This window comes from Macrobrachium nipponense, chromosome 20 (assembly GCF_015104395.2).
Source record: "Macrobrachium nipponense isolate FS-2020 chromosome 20, ASM1510439v2, whole genome shotgun sequence".
In the NCBI taxonomy this organism is placed as follows: Eukaryota; Metazoa; Arthropoda; class Malacostraca; order Decapoda; family Palaemonidae; genus Macrobrachium; species Macrobrachium nipponense.
Window position 1 is genome coordinate 13109898 of NC_061089.1, and position 12838 is coordinate 13122735.

At 50.3% G+C, this 12838-nt stretch overlaps 1 protein-coding gene across 2 annotated transcripts in view; it reads right to left on the reverse strand.

Annotated features, from left to right (window-relative positions):
• The window catches only part of LOC135221776 (protein HID1-like), a 476459-nt gene that overhangs the window by 435237 nt on the left and 28384 nt on the right, over positions 1 to 12838 (reverse strand). The window lies entirely within an intron of this gene.

Genomic DNA, 12838 nt, shown 5'->3' on the forward strand with positions numbered 1-12838 from the left:
GTCCGACAGGCGCGCGCGCGCGACTGGGAGGTAAACAAATCACTTTTGCTTTTGGCCCAAGCAAAAACTGCAGAGTGAGGGGTGGCATGAGGTGGGACTATGTGTAAAAGGACCTCAGGTTTGTATAGTTAGGAAAAATGCAATTTTGGACAAATTGTCATTTGTTCCGACACGGCATACAAACCTTCGGTCCTTTTACAATAGGAAGACTCACTTCTTGGTGGGAGGAATCTGAGTCTTTTGTGAACAGACTGGTGTTCGCCCAACCTTGGAATGCCTCCCTGGTCGTAAGAGCGAGGGAGGGATCCAAGCCTCTGTCCGATTGATCGGGGTGTGCACCGCAGGATCAATGGTCAGACCTCTGGACCAAGTACTAAGAGAGAGGCAAGCGTATCTCTTCGTACCAGCAAACAAGAACAAGTTCCTATTTGCAAGAGGCAACATAAAGTTATGGTTTGTCTCTTGTTGGCATCCACTTCCCCCCCCTTCCGTAGGAGGAAGTGGTGGATATTCGCTCCCATCCCTAGTGAAAAGGGATAGGATGGGGCTCTGTCGAGTAGCTCACCCGGCATCTCGTCCCTTATCCAGCAGGTGATGACCGTATCCCTCTACCCACAGGTAGAGGGGGAGAAAAAGATAGGAAGAGAAGCCAGTCACTCTCTCATTCACTTATCTATTCTTACAGTCACACCAGGACTCGATGCTGTTCAGCCTGCTAGGGTCTGGGTTAGCTACACAACGTGTTGAGCAGCCACCACGGGTCCCGAAGGAAAACGATCCAAGGACCTGTGGGCAATATCCAAAAGGTAGAAGGAGGTGCCAGTGGTCTGGTTGTACCAGACCCCTGCCTCAGTACCCCTGCGCCACGGAGAAGTTCTTGTGTAACTCGAGGGAGTGTACTTCTAGGTCATCTTGGTGCTGACGAAGAGTCTTCAACACTCAGCCTGGGATGTCGAGTTTCTTCAGAAAGCGGTCGTGCTTTCACAGGACAAAGCAGCATCTCCTTCGCATCGAAGGCGGTGAAGTCCATTAGGGAGGGGATTGTGAAGGACTCTAACCGATCGTCAGGAACCGAAGGGTTCTGAGTCTTCGCTACGAAGTCGGTAACGAAATCGAGCGTCACGAATCCCCATCCCCTGGATGCTTGACTTCGCAGGAAAAGTCATGCAATTACCTCAGAGGAAAAGAAGGGAATGGTCGTATGACCTATCCCTCTTCTCGACTTCGGTGATGTCCTGTACCCATACTGGTCTATCCGTCCGTCTGCAGCGAAGTGTCTCACATTCTCCTATCCCCATGCAGTGAAGTTCTTCTCGGTAGTGGATAGGGACACCGACACTCAATGGTGGTGTCGATGGTATGGGTACTGTGACAAGCCGTTAGGACGAAGAAAAGACTGTTATGGAACAAACCGAACTAAGTCCACAGCGAAGTTCGTAACTGACTTGGGGCGCTCTGACAGCTGCCGACTGACTGCGTTCGGTAGGAGGCAAGGTTGTCCAAGCGCCCTAGCAAGTCACGTTGACCTTCGCCTTAAAAGGGTTATGCCAAGAGACTAAACAAATAATTTGTTCGTCACCGATGCCAGGAAGGCGAGGTGATGATTCTCTTAAGGCATGTGCCCAACAGGCGAAAGTCAATTGCCGTTCTAGAGACCGAGGTCCCTGATGGCAAGATATTCATAGTATAGTTGATTCTCAGCTAAGGAGAAACAACACTATGTGTCGTTGAAGACGAAGGTGTACAGAAAAAGCAACCTACGTCTTCACAGCTGAACCGAGAGAAGGATTCTCAAGATTCTGAACCTGTGCCACAAAGACTGAGAACGCTAACCGCTATTCATTGCTGTCCGGTGAGGATCGTAGTTGCAATAAAAGCGGAGCGCTTTTCAGTAATGAAGAGACAGGGAAATACTGCCTGAAGAACTGCTTCTCATGGGCTGAAACATTTGGAAGTAGAGCTGTCAGGTCGGAGAGTAGGCGATGTCTTCTGACACATCTGTTAATTCGGGGGCGAGCAATGAATAATTGCACACCTACGAATACGAGATATTTTGAAGACAAACTCAGATGTCTGCAAAAATCATTCGCATTATCGCGGTGCGATGCAGCGGGAGACTAGTACAGACTTCTGTTACCGTGCGGTAAACAGAAAGATGAGAGTCCAAGAGATATCTCTGTTGAAAATTCTCGCAATGTCGAAGGCGATGAAATTGAGCGTCACAGCAGTAGATAGTCCTTCATTATTGCGAGAATCCCCGTTAATCAGAGACCTAAGTCCATGATTTGTTTGGGCAGGATACGGTTCGGTAGTCAATCAAACCAGGGGAGAGAGAGACGTAACCGACCGTGCATCTCCGAGACCTAGCTGATACTGAGCTGCTATCAGGCAGTTCAATACGCAGTAGCTCTCGGTGACTCGTCATCCTGAGTTGCCAGGTAATCCATTATTCCACGAAGGAATGCGTTCGGCTAGAACCATCGAGCATAAAGAATACGCTCGAGCAATTATATTTAAATGAAACGGATTTCGGTAAATACAAAAGCTGATTTGGTGTTGTCATGACAATACCAAGTATCTAAAATCGAAACTGATAACTGCTGGGAGGTTGCAGGCAACCCCGAGTTGCAGTTCAATTAAGATACAATTCGTCTCGGTCACAAACCGTAGAGTTAACTACGGTATGCGCCTACCCCCCGGACAATTCAACTGTTAAAAGAATCATGTCGCAAGGGTAATATACGTAGTATATTTTGTAGGTTCTGTACCACGACCTCCATCCTAAATTCTTTTCCTCTCGAGGAATGAGAATAAGGATTGGAGATCGACCGCCTTCGTTCTCTAGTCAAGAGAGTGAAGGAGAAGTCTTTCCCAAAGGAAAGCTTCAATGGTGAACAGAATACCGAAGACGATAGTTCAAGCCAAACTGGAAGTTCCCTCCGTTCGTTCTTTCTATTCCAGGTTAATCGCCTACTGTGAGATACTCTTCTTTCAGCAGCAGTCTTCTTCCAAATGCTAGAAATTACAGGAATTCGAGCATAAGCGAGGTTCCCGATTATCGTGTAACAATTATCGGGGATTCTCGCTCACTTTGGACCGTGGTCTCGCCTAAGTGTTTGGAGATCGTTAAAAAAACTCGAACACTCTGAGTGCGCCTAGAAATTCCGTAGAATTCTAAGCACTCTGCGAAACCCCCCACCGAATTCGTCAAACGATATCGGCTGGTGGTCCTCTCGATTACCCGATAGAAATCGAGAAAGGGGCAGGATACCTCCTCAACGACCGGGGCTTACGTCAGGTAGGACCCGAAGGTCCCCCCGGTAGCGCAGCCCCTAACGTGGGATCTTACAGAGAAATCTCTGTAGGATCCCTCCCCTTTCCCTCGTAGCCGTAAGGAGAGAGGGGGGAATGGGGGAGGAATTGGATACTGGCTCGCCTTCCCAGCGGAACTAGCAGTTGGAGAAGAAAAGGAGCAGCCATCGCCTTACGGCGATGGCCTCTCAGAGCCTGGGAAAATGTATCGTCAGGAGAAAACGTTTTCCCGAGAGGTTGGGTTACGAACTCATACTGTAGGTAAGGATCTGCCGCCACTGTGAACGTCGTCTGGGTGGGGCTGATCGACACCTGACAGGAGAGAGCCGATACGTCCTCCGGCTCATTCCAGTCCTCGTCGAGGTCGAAACCTCTCAGGAGGACCGAAGGGGTATTCAGATACGGTGTCCGAAGACACGTAGAAACGCCTCTGTCGCAGTAGAGGAGGTGAAGTAGCTTGTTCGACCGGCCAGAACTGAGAGAGCCTTCTTGTCCGGAGACGAGAGACTACCTGGTTCAACACAGTCGGCAAGCTCCGATCGCGGCAGACCCACCGTCGATTTGGGTTCCCTCTCGGGCCCCAAAACGACTCGAGCCGAGACGTGGCTCTGCTGGTGGGAGCGGCGATCCTTCCCCGAGGTCGTTGTGCTGACGAATCAGCGCCATAACCTCGGCAAAGTTCCTCTGGATCTCGGAAGTCATAGCATCTTGCAGAGTAGACCGTTAAGCCCTTCGAACAAGAGCATATTCCGAGAACCTTCCTCCTAAGAAGGGGGAACAGCGACAGCCCTCTCGGTCTTCTCCATCCACTTGCGCATAACGTCCTGGCCGGTCCAAGAACCGTGCCTGGCACGTAGGGCGTCGTGGTGGGATCATGAGGGGCGCACCCCTCCCACGATCACTCCTCAATACCTCGCTCCTCCCGGTGTAACCCGAGGAGGTTGAAGGTACGGGAGAGGCAGACCTGACGCTCCCTCCTCGCTCGCTGGCAGAACCAGCAGGCATGAGGGCTGCAGGCGATCGTCAACCCGCGGTGGCGATCGAGCTGCAGGCCTGGTCGAACCGTCTCGCTGTGGAGAACGGCGGGTGGACTGAGCACAGCGGCCCCGATCTCGAGTGTCAGAAGAGCTGGTGCTGGTTGCCGTACCCGATCGCTCTCTGTGAGAACCGACGGTCAGGCGACCTGCAGGCTCCACTGTCACAGTGAGACCGGTGCTTGTCCTCACGGCACGTCACGTCGCTGGTTCCAGCCGTGGCTGGCACGGCGAACGGGGGGACCTCTTCCCAGCCTCAGCCCGTGGCCGGTCGTGGACCGTCACGTCCCCGGGTAGCCAGCTGGTCGCCGCAAGAGCGAGAGCTGGTCTGGTGAGAGTCGCGTGAGCGGCTGTCACCAGTCTTCCGCCCCGTGCCGTGAACCTGACGCTGAGCGGGCTCAGAGGTCTGGTTCCTGGCTGCACGGTCGCTGGTAGGCGACCGTTACACTTCGGTACCTCCCGCGAACGAGAGGCCGAGACGGACCCTGATGCAGTGGCAGAACCACTGACACCAGGCGAGGAAGTACCGGTGTTAGCCGGTACCCCTCTGGTCCCCGTAGTCTTCTTCCTTGCGGAAGAAGAGACGGGCCCCGCTCCCGAAGGAGCAGGAGGACCAGCGGAAGGAACCCTCCCGTCTCACCGAGGTGAGACGGGTCCCGAGAAGCTCCCGAGGGAGACTTCTTAGGAGGGAGGAGGCAACCTTCTTCTTCCTCGGCTGTGAAGCCTTAGAAGTCGAAGGGGAAGAGGCGGCAGCCGACGACGATGAAGAAGATGAAGACGACGACGACGACACCTTCCTCCTCTTCTTCGTCAGCTTCCTCAGGACAGACGTAAGATCTGCTATCCAGGGCGGAGCCGGGGCTGCTGTAGCCGAGCCACAGGGCCCGGACGACCTGTACAGACAGACCAAAGTCTGGGGTAGTACCACCACGAACAGGGACGACGTCAGCAGGTATGGGCATCTCAGGAACAGCAGGCACAGCCAGCACAGCATCAGTAGGGACAGCCAGCGCAGCAACGGCAGGGACAGCTAGCGCAGCAACGGCAGGGACAGCCAGCAGCAACTGCATGGACAGTCAGCCAAGAATCGGCAGGTACGGCAGGCAGCACTGGAAACACAGGAAGTGGAGCAGCAGCCAGCAACATCCTGGTACCGGCGGCAGGTCCAGGGGCGAGCTCTAGGGCATCGGAAGTGTGGTCTCGGCAGCGCGGCAACCACGAGCGGCGGCGGCACGCCTCCCTCTCGGTACGGCGAACGGCACTTCACAGCGGCTGTAGGCAAGACTGTTACCACGTGAGGCGAGTACACCAGGTGAGGAGGGACGTCGTCACCTGGAGCGCGTGGTCACACTCCATGGGTGACCGCAGTAGGCCCAGACATAGAACCGCAGCCCCTGGACACTAGCACGCCCTGCAAATGGAAGGACGCCCATACCTCACCAAGGTCCACCCTCGTGGCAGTAGCACCTGCGGAAATAACAGTAGTAGTGATTAGTGGGGGGGAAGTCCCCTCGCGCGGGGGGGGGGGGGGGGGGGGGGTTGGGGGGGGGGGGGGTTAAGCCCCACACCGAACGAGTGGAAGACCCCGAATACAATTGTATATCGGGCACCAAGCGCCCTCCCCCGCGCTCGACGGATCGGGCGAGGAGAAGAACCCAGATAACCTCCCCCCCCCAAAGGGGAAGGGCCATCTGTGGGAGCTGAGCGGGGGCGGGGGGATTCTTGTTCCTCACCCCCGCACAGCACCCATGTACCCAACAATAATAATAAGAGCCCGAGAGCAATCGTGCCCTCGGCCCGAATGCAAGGGCATAAGGATCAATTCCCTGACTGAGCGGAACTTGAACCAAATAAATATTGATGCAATCAATAATAAAAGGAATAAAATGAAAAAGAATCTTGCATTACGATTCACTTCACAATGAATAAGGGCTCGGATCGAGCGCATTTGCGCCCTCGGTACCGAGCGCAAGGGTAAAAGGATCCATTCCCGATTATGAACGGAAACCTTGATCCATAATGAATTGATGCAATCAAAATATATATGAAAAATTAAAAATTAAAAGAATACTGCGCTTGCGATTTCACTTCATACAAAATAAAAAGGGGAAGGATCAATTCCCGGGGGGGAAATAGCGGAAACATTGATCTAAGTAAATAATGCAATCTCAATAAAATATGAAAATGAAAAAGAACTGCACTTGCGATTTCACTTCATTCAAATAAAAAGGGGAAAGGATCAATTTCCGTGTCGGAAACTGATCCAAAATGAGTATTGCTACAATAAAAATAAATATATGAAAATGAAAACGATTCCACTTCCATACAGAATAAGTTTTCGTGCCGAGCGCATTCGCTCGGCAACGAGCATACAGGTCAAAAAAATATAAATGAAAAGGGCACTTACTTACGATTTTCATCTACACATTTCCAACCAAAATATAAGCTCGGAGCGAGCGCTCTCCCGCCCTCGGCACCGAGCATACACAATACGAGGATCATTTCTGGGAAAAATGAATTCCCGCACTTACGCCCTTCAGTCCCGGCACTCGGGTAATCGGAGGGCGTGGAGAAACCAAGATCCTTTAATTCACAATTGAATTCAATGGAAATAAATATGAAATGATTGTACTTGCAATTCAGTTTCACTAGATAAATAGAAAAAGAAAAACACAACCATGCGAAAGCAACGACGATGAAGCGGGCAGAGAGCGATGATACACGTCTACACGCCAGCAGGCCGAAAGCAAAAGTGATTTGTTTACCTCCCAGTCGCGCGACGCGCCTGTCGGACAAGCAGTTTAACTACCGAAACCCCTTGTTCGAAAGCTTACGACCTATCCAGCTGCCGCTAGTACCTTCCTATTGTAAAAGGACCGAAGGTTTGTATGCCGTGTCGGAACAATTGCATTTTTCCTAACTATACAAACCTGAGGTCCTTTAACAATAGGAAGTAGCTAGCGGCAGCTGGAACGGTCGTAAGCTTCGAACAAGGGGAGAACGGTAGTTAACTGCTTGTCCGACAGTCGCGCGCCGCGCGACTGGGAGGTAAACAAATCACTTTTGCTTTTGGCCCATGCAAAATACGCAGAGTGAGGGGTGGCATGAGGAGGGACTATATGTAAAGGACCTCAGGTTTGTATAGTTAGGAAAAATGATATTGTTATGTTACAATAAAGTTTCATACATACTTACCTGGCAGATATATACATAGCTAAGACTCCGTCGTCCCCGACAGAAATTCAAATTTCGCGCCACTCGCTACAGGTAGGTCAGGTGATCTACCGGCCTGCCCTGGGTGGCAGGACTAGGAACCATCCCCGTTTTCTATCATATTTTCTCTCTTCCACCTGTCTCCTGCGGGGGGAGGCTGGGTGGGCCTTTAATTGTATATATCTGCAGGTAAGTATGTATGAAACTTTATTGTAACATAACAATATCATTTTCATACAATCAACTTACCTGGTCAGATATATACATAGCTGATTGGCACCCTTCGGGTGGAGGGTAAGAGACAGCTTCTATATGGAATAGACAGGTAAACAACATATGTTGTAGGTATAAATAAAACCTTGGTTCCTACCTGATAGGTGGTAGACTTCGTGGGTGTTTGCCCAGTAGTCTGCATCACCTCAAGAAACTTTAGCGAGATATATGATCTATGGCCAAGAGTTCTTGGGGTGGGTCTGCCGATGGGGTCTTACCCACTTACTCGGCAGAGCCTAAAAGGACTTTGTCAATGGGTGCTGATCCACTTATATGACAATACACCTTATGAAGGAGCACACAACCAATCCCGACCACCTGATCCTAACCATACGTTAGAACTACAGATTGTTAAGAGTTATCCCCGAACTCGTCACAACAATCGTAACTCAAAATCACTACGCACACATACATAATTTTCAAAAATTATACTCAACTATTGGATATGACAAGAATTTTACTGAACAACATAGACGGCCGCCCGTGCTAGCCTAAGTCCTCTATTGTTAGAAGAGACTCGACCATATCCAAAAAGAAGAAAAGTATAAACATTTAAGGATTGGTGTCTGCTCCCGTACCCAGAATCGTATCCGCTGATACGAAAGGACCTAGAGAAAAACACTTCTCATATGTCACACGCACGTCTTTCAAGTAATGAGATGCAAATACTGAGTTGCATCTCCAAAATGTCGTATCTATTATGTTTTTAACGACATATTCTTAAGAAACAAGAGAGACGTCGCTATAGCTCTAACTTCATGAGCTTCTATTCTCAACAGTTGTAACTGTTCGTCAGGACAGGCCTTATGAGTGTCTGTAATGACGTTTCTTACAACGAATGCCAGCGCATTCTTGGACATCAGTCTTGTGGGGTCTTTTACCGCGCACCAAAGACCTTGTCTAGAGCCTCCCATTCGATGCTTTCTCTGAAGGTAGAACTTCAGAGCTCTAACAGGGCAGAGAGACCTCTCGTTTCTCTGCCTACGAGACTTGACATGCCTTTGACTTCGAATGACTTAGGCCAGGGATTCGTAGGATTCTCGTTTTCCGCTAAAACAGGGTCTGAAACGAGCAAATCGCTGAGTCTCCCTTGAATGCTACTTCATCCTGCAGAGCATGGCAATTCCCTATCTCTTTTGCCGTAGCTAAAGATAATAGGAATAGGCATTTTCGGGTAATGTCTCTAAACGATGCCCGATGAGGAGGTTCGAATCTTTCCGATGACAGATACTTTAGAACTACGTCTAGGTTCCAGTTCGGAGGTACTGGTTCCTTATACTTTGAAGTCTCAAAAGACCTTATGAGATCGTGGGAGATCTTCATTATCTGCCCGATCTAATCCTCTGTTCCTGAATACAGCCGAGAGCATACTTCTATCCCTCCCTCTATTGTGGATACGGCTAGATGAGATTTTCCTCTCAGGAATAGCCGGAAATCCGCAAATTTCCGCTATAGAGGTAGTGGAGGAGGACAACTTCTTGGATCTACACCTCCTTCTAAATACCTTCCACTTTCGACTGGTATACTTCGTAGTGGAGGTTCTGCGTTCTCTCGCGATCGCGCTTGCTACTTCGCGAGAAAAGACCTCTCGCTCTGACAAGTCTTTCGATAGTCGAAAGGCAGTCAGAGCGAGAGCGGAGAGGTTTGATGGTTGTATGAGAAGATCCGTCCTTCCGAGTAGGGATCTTGGAAAGTCTACGCTTCACTCTACCACCTCCTTGAACCATTCCTGGGCCGGCCAAAAGGTGGCTATTAACGTCGTCCTCGTCTCCTTTGACGCCACAAACTTTTCATTACTAACCCCCGGATTTTGAATGGGGGAGAAGCATAAACGTCTCGAGACCAATTTAGCAGGAAGGCATCTACCATAAGTGCTTTGGGATCTTCCACCACCGAGCAAAACACTGTGAGCCTTTTTTTTTTTTTTTTTGAAATAAATGTTGCGAAGAACTCCACCTGAGGAGTTTCCCCCACAGAGACCAGAGATCGAGACACACTTCCTCGTGTAAAGTCCATTCTGTATGAAGGACCTGGTTCCTCCTGCTGAGCCTGTCTGCCCTCACATTCCTTTCTCCCTGTAAGAACCTTGTCATCAGGGAGATGTTACTGTGATACGTCCAAAGTAATAGGTCTCTCGTGAGCTCGTAAAGGAACGAGGAGTGCGTCCCTCCCTGTTTCCGAATGTAGGCAAGAGGGGTGGTGTTGGGCGTCAACTCGTCCCGTACTCCTCAAGAAGAAGGTTAGTCAATCCCTTCTAGTTAGACAAACCTTCTCTTCCATATATTCGTTATCCGAGTTTTCCTCTAACTCGGGATCTAAAAGCGTCTCCGCTCTCCTTTCCGAACATTCTTCTTCTTGCGGAAACAAAACTCCTAACAGGAGAGGGGCTAAGGGAATGATAATCCTTCCTCTTTTCCCGCTCTAATATTCTTGGAAGGCGGTCATAAGCTTCGGCTTCTCTAGAATTTTTAGAAGACTCTCCATGCTTACATGACGCTTCCCGTTGTTTCCAAGCGTCATGGATGACGTCTTTTGCTGACGTCCTCGATGACGCTTCGCGCTTGGAAGATGCTCAGCTCTCCAAAGGCGTCCTCCTTGGCGTCATAATATTGACGGAGCGTCATGTCTATGCTCCGTTTCCAATGACGCTTCGCTTCTAAAAGACGTCTTACTTCTCTCTGGCGTTACGAAACTCTCGTAAGCACCTGTTCTCTCTCTCGCACTAGACGCTTCTGTAAGACGTTTAGCCGTTTCCCGTCTGTATGAACGCTTGTCGTTGAACAGGTAAGAGAGGACGAGACTTCTTAATTGGAAGCGACACGTCCTTTCCGACGTTGCGTTCGAGATGACAGTGCTCTTGAACTGCTATAATGATTCTCTTGACGCTTCTCCCACGTCCAGTGCATGACGTCTTTCGTCATCACTCGGTGGGGAAAAAAGGATAGGGTACTTCCGCGTACACTTCAGGTGACGCTGACGCCCCCTTCGCTTTCTTGCTAGAAGACGGAGAGTCATCTGAGAAACTCTCCGGACTAGAATCCCTGTCAGGCGTCATATGGCGCTTCAGCGGTTTTTCGACAAGTTCGATTCCCTCCACCCTCGTTTAGGTGAGGGAGAGGGAGAGGACGAGAAACACTCGCGAAGGACGCTTTCTATAGTGCCCTTGAGCCGCCTGCAACGAAGCAGAGCTAGCTTAAGGAACGTCTGACTGTTGGGGATTCCCCACAACCTCCTTAAGGCTTTCGACTTTCCATTCTCCTCTGTGTTCGTGAGCTTGGAAGAGGTCTAGGCTTGGGAGTGTCGCAGGAGCCTGGCACCTACTGGTGCTTGGAGGAGGATGTTCATTTTCCCTTTTTAAAGGGACGAAAGGCGGACCTACCTCTCTCTCTGGAGCCTTCCTTCTTGCGGGAGGTCTGGAGATCGGACCACCTCGAAAAGGGCTGCGTAGAAGTGCTAGGTCCTTTCTTGTCCGATACTAAAGCAGGTTCTTCTTCCTAGCTGACTGCGTCAGAAGATCCTGCGTCGCCTTCTCAGTTAAAGAGTGAGCCACGTCCTTCACTAACTTAGAAGGGAACAAATAGTTCGAAAGAGGTGCATATAGTAGAGCTGCCCTCTGCGCATGCGAGACTGCCTTTGTTAAGAAGGCGCCCTACACTGTCCTTTCTTCAAAAGACCTGCTCCAAATAATGCAGAGACTTCCAAAGATCCATCTTGTACTGCTTTGTCGATGCACGACCAAACTGCATAACAGGGCTTCAGGTTCGATTCCCTGCGAATCGTGAGCTTTCTTGGACATCACCCCAAGGACCAATCCAAGAAGTTGAAAGACTTCCAAATACATGGAAAAAGTCCCTTGAGGAGATGATCTAGTTCCGAAATACTCCAAGTAATGCGGGCAGAATTAAGACTAGGACGCCTTGAAGCCGTCAACTAACGTCGAAAAAGTCTGCCTCTGTAGTAGAAGGAGAGAGCGATACCCATATCCTCCCCGTCTTGTACCATATGCCTCTTTTCCCAGCTAAACCTTGCTGGAGGCATGCAAAATACTGTCCTGGTTAAGTCTTCCTTCGACTTCATCCAGGCGTCTAAGGCGTGTAAAGCCCGCTTCATCGAGATGGTGGGCTTCATCTTCAGAAAAGACGAAGTCTTCTTCACCTTCGCACTCGAAAAGAGCGAGCGCGGAGAAGGAGGAGCAGCCGGAGTCAACTCGTCTCCGTATTCCTCCAAGAAGCAGGGTAGTCAACACCTTATAGTTGGAGACAAGCCCTCTCTTCCAAGATCGTCATCATCCGAGTTTCGTTCGAACTCGTGATAATCCTGAGTTTCTGTTCTCCTTTCAGAACTTCCTCTTCTGGGGGAGACAAACTCCTGATCGGAGAGGGGCTAAGGGAATGAAAGTCTTTCCTTTTTTCCCCGTTCTGATCGACTTGGAAGGCGTCACAACCTGCGGCTTCTCTCGCGCTTTAGAAGACGTCATGTATGACGCTTCCCCGCTCTCGAGCGTCATGTATGACGTCTCTTGTTGACGTTTAGATGACGCTTCGCGTTTGGAAGACGCTTGCTTTCTAAGGGCTTCCTACTCGGCGTCACAATCTTGGACGGAGCGTCACGTCTAAGCTCCTCTTGATTTGACGCTTCACTTCTACAAGACGACTTCCGAGCAGGTGCGAGAGGACGAGACTTCTTAATAGGAAGCGTCACGTCCTTCCGACGGGGCGCTAAAACAACCCTCCACAAGAGATGACAGTTTGTTCCTGCACCGCCATAATGATCTTCCTTGACGCTTCTCCTACGTCTAGTGCCTGACGGCTTTCGTCATCACTCGGGGAGAAGCATGATGGGTACTTCCTCGTAAGCGTCAGGTGACGTTGACGCCACCTTTCGCCTTCTTAATAGCCGACGGGGCGTCATCCGAGAAGCGCTCCGGGCTAGAATCAATGTCTTGCTTCATATGACGCTTCAGCGGTCTCGATAAGTTCGACTCCTTCCACCCTCGTTTAGGTGAG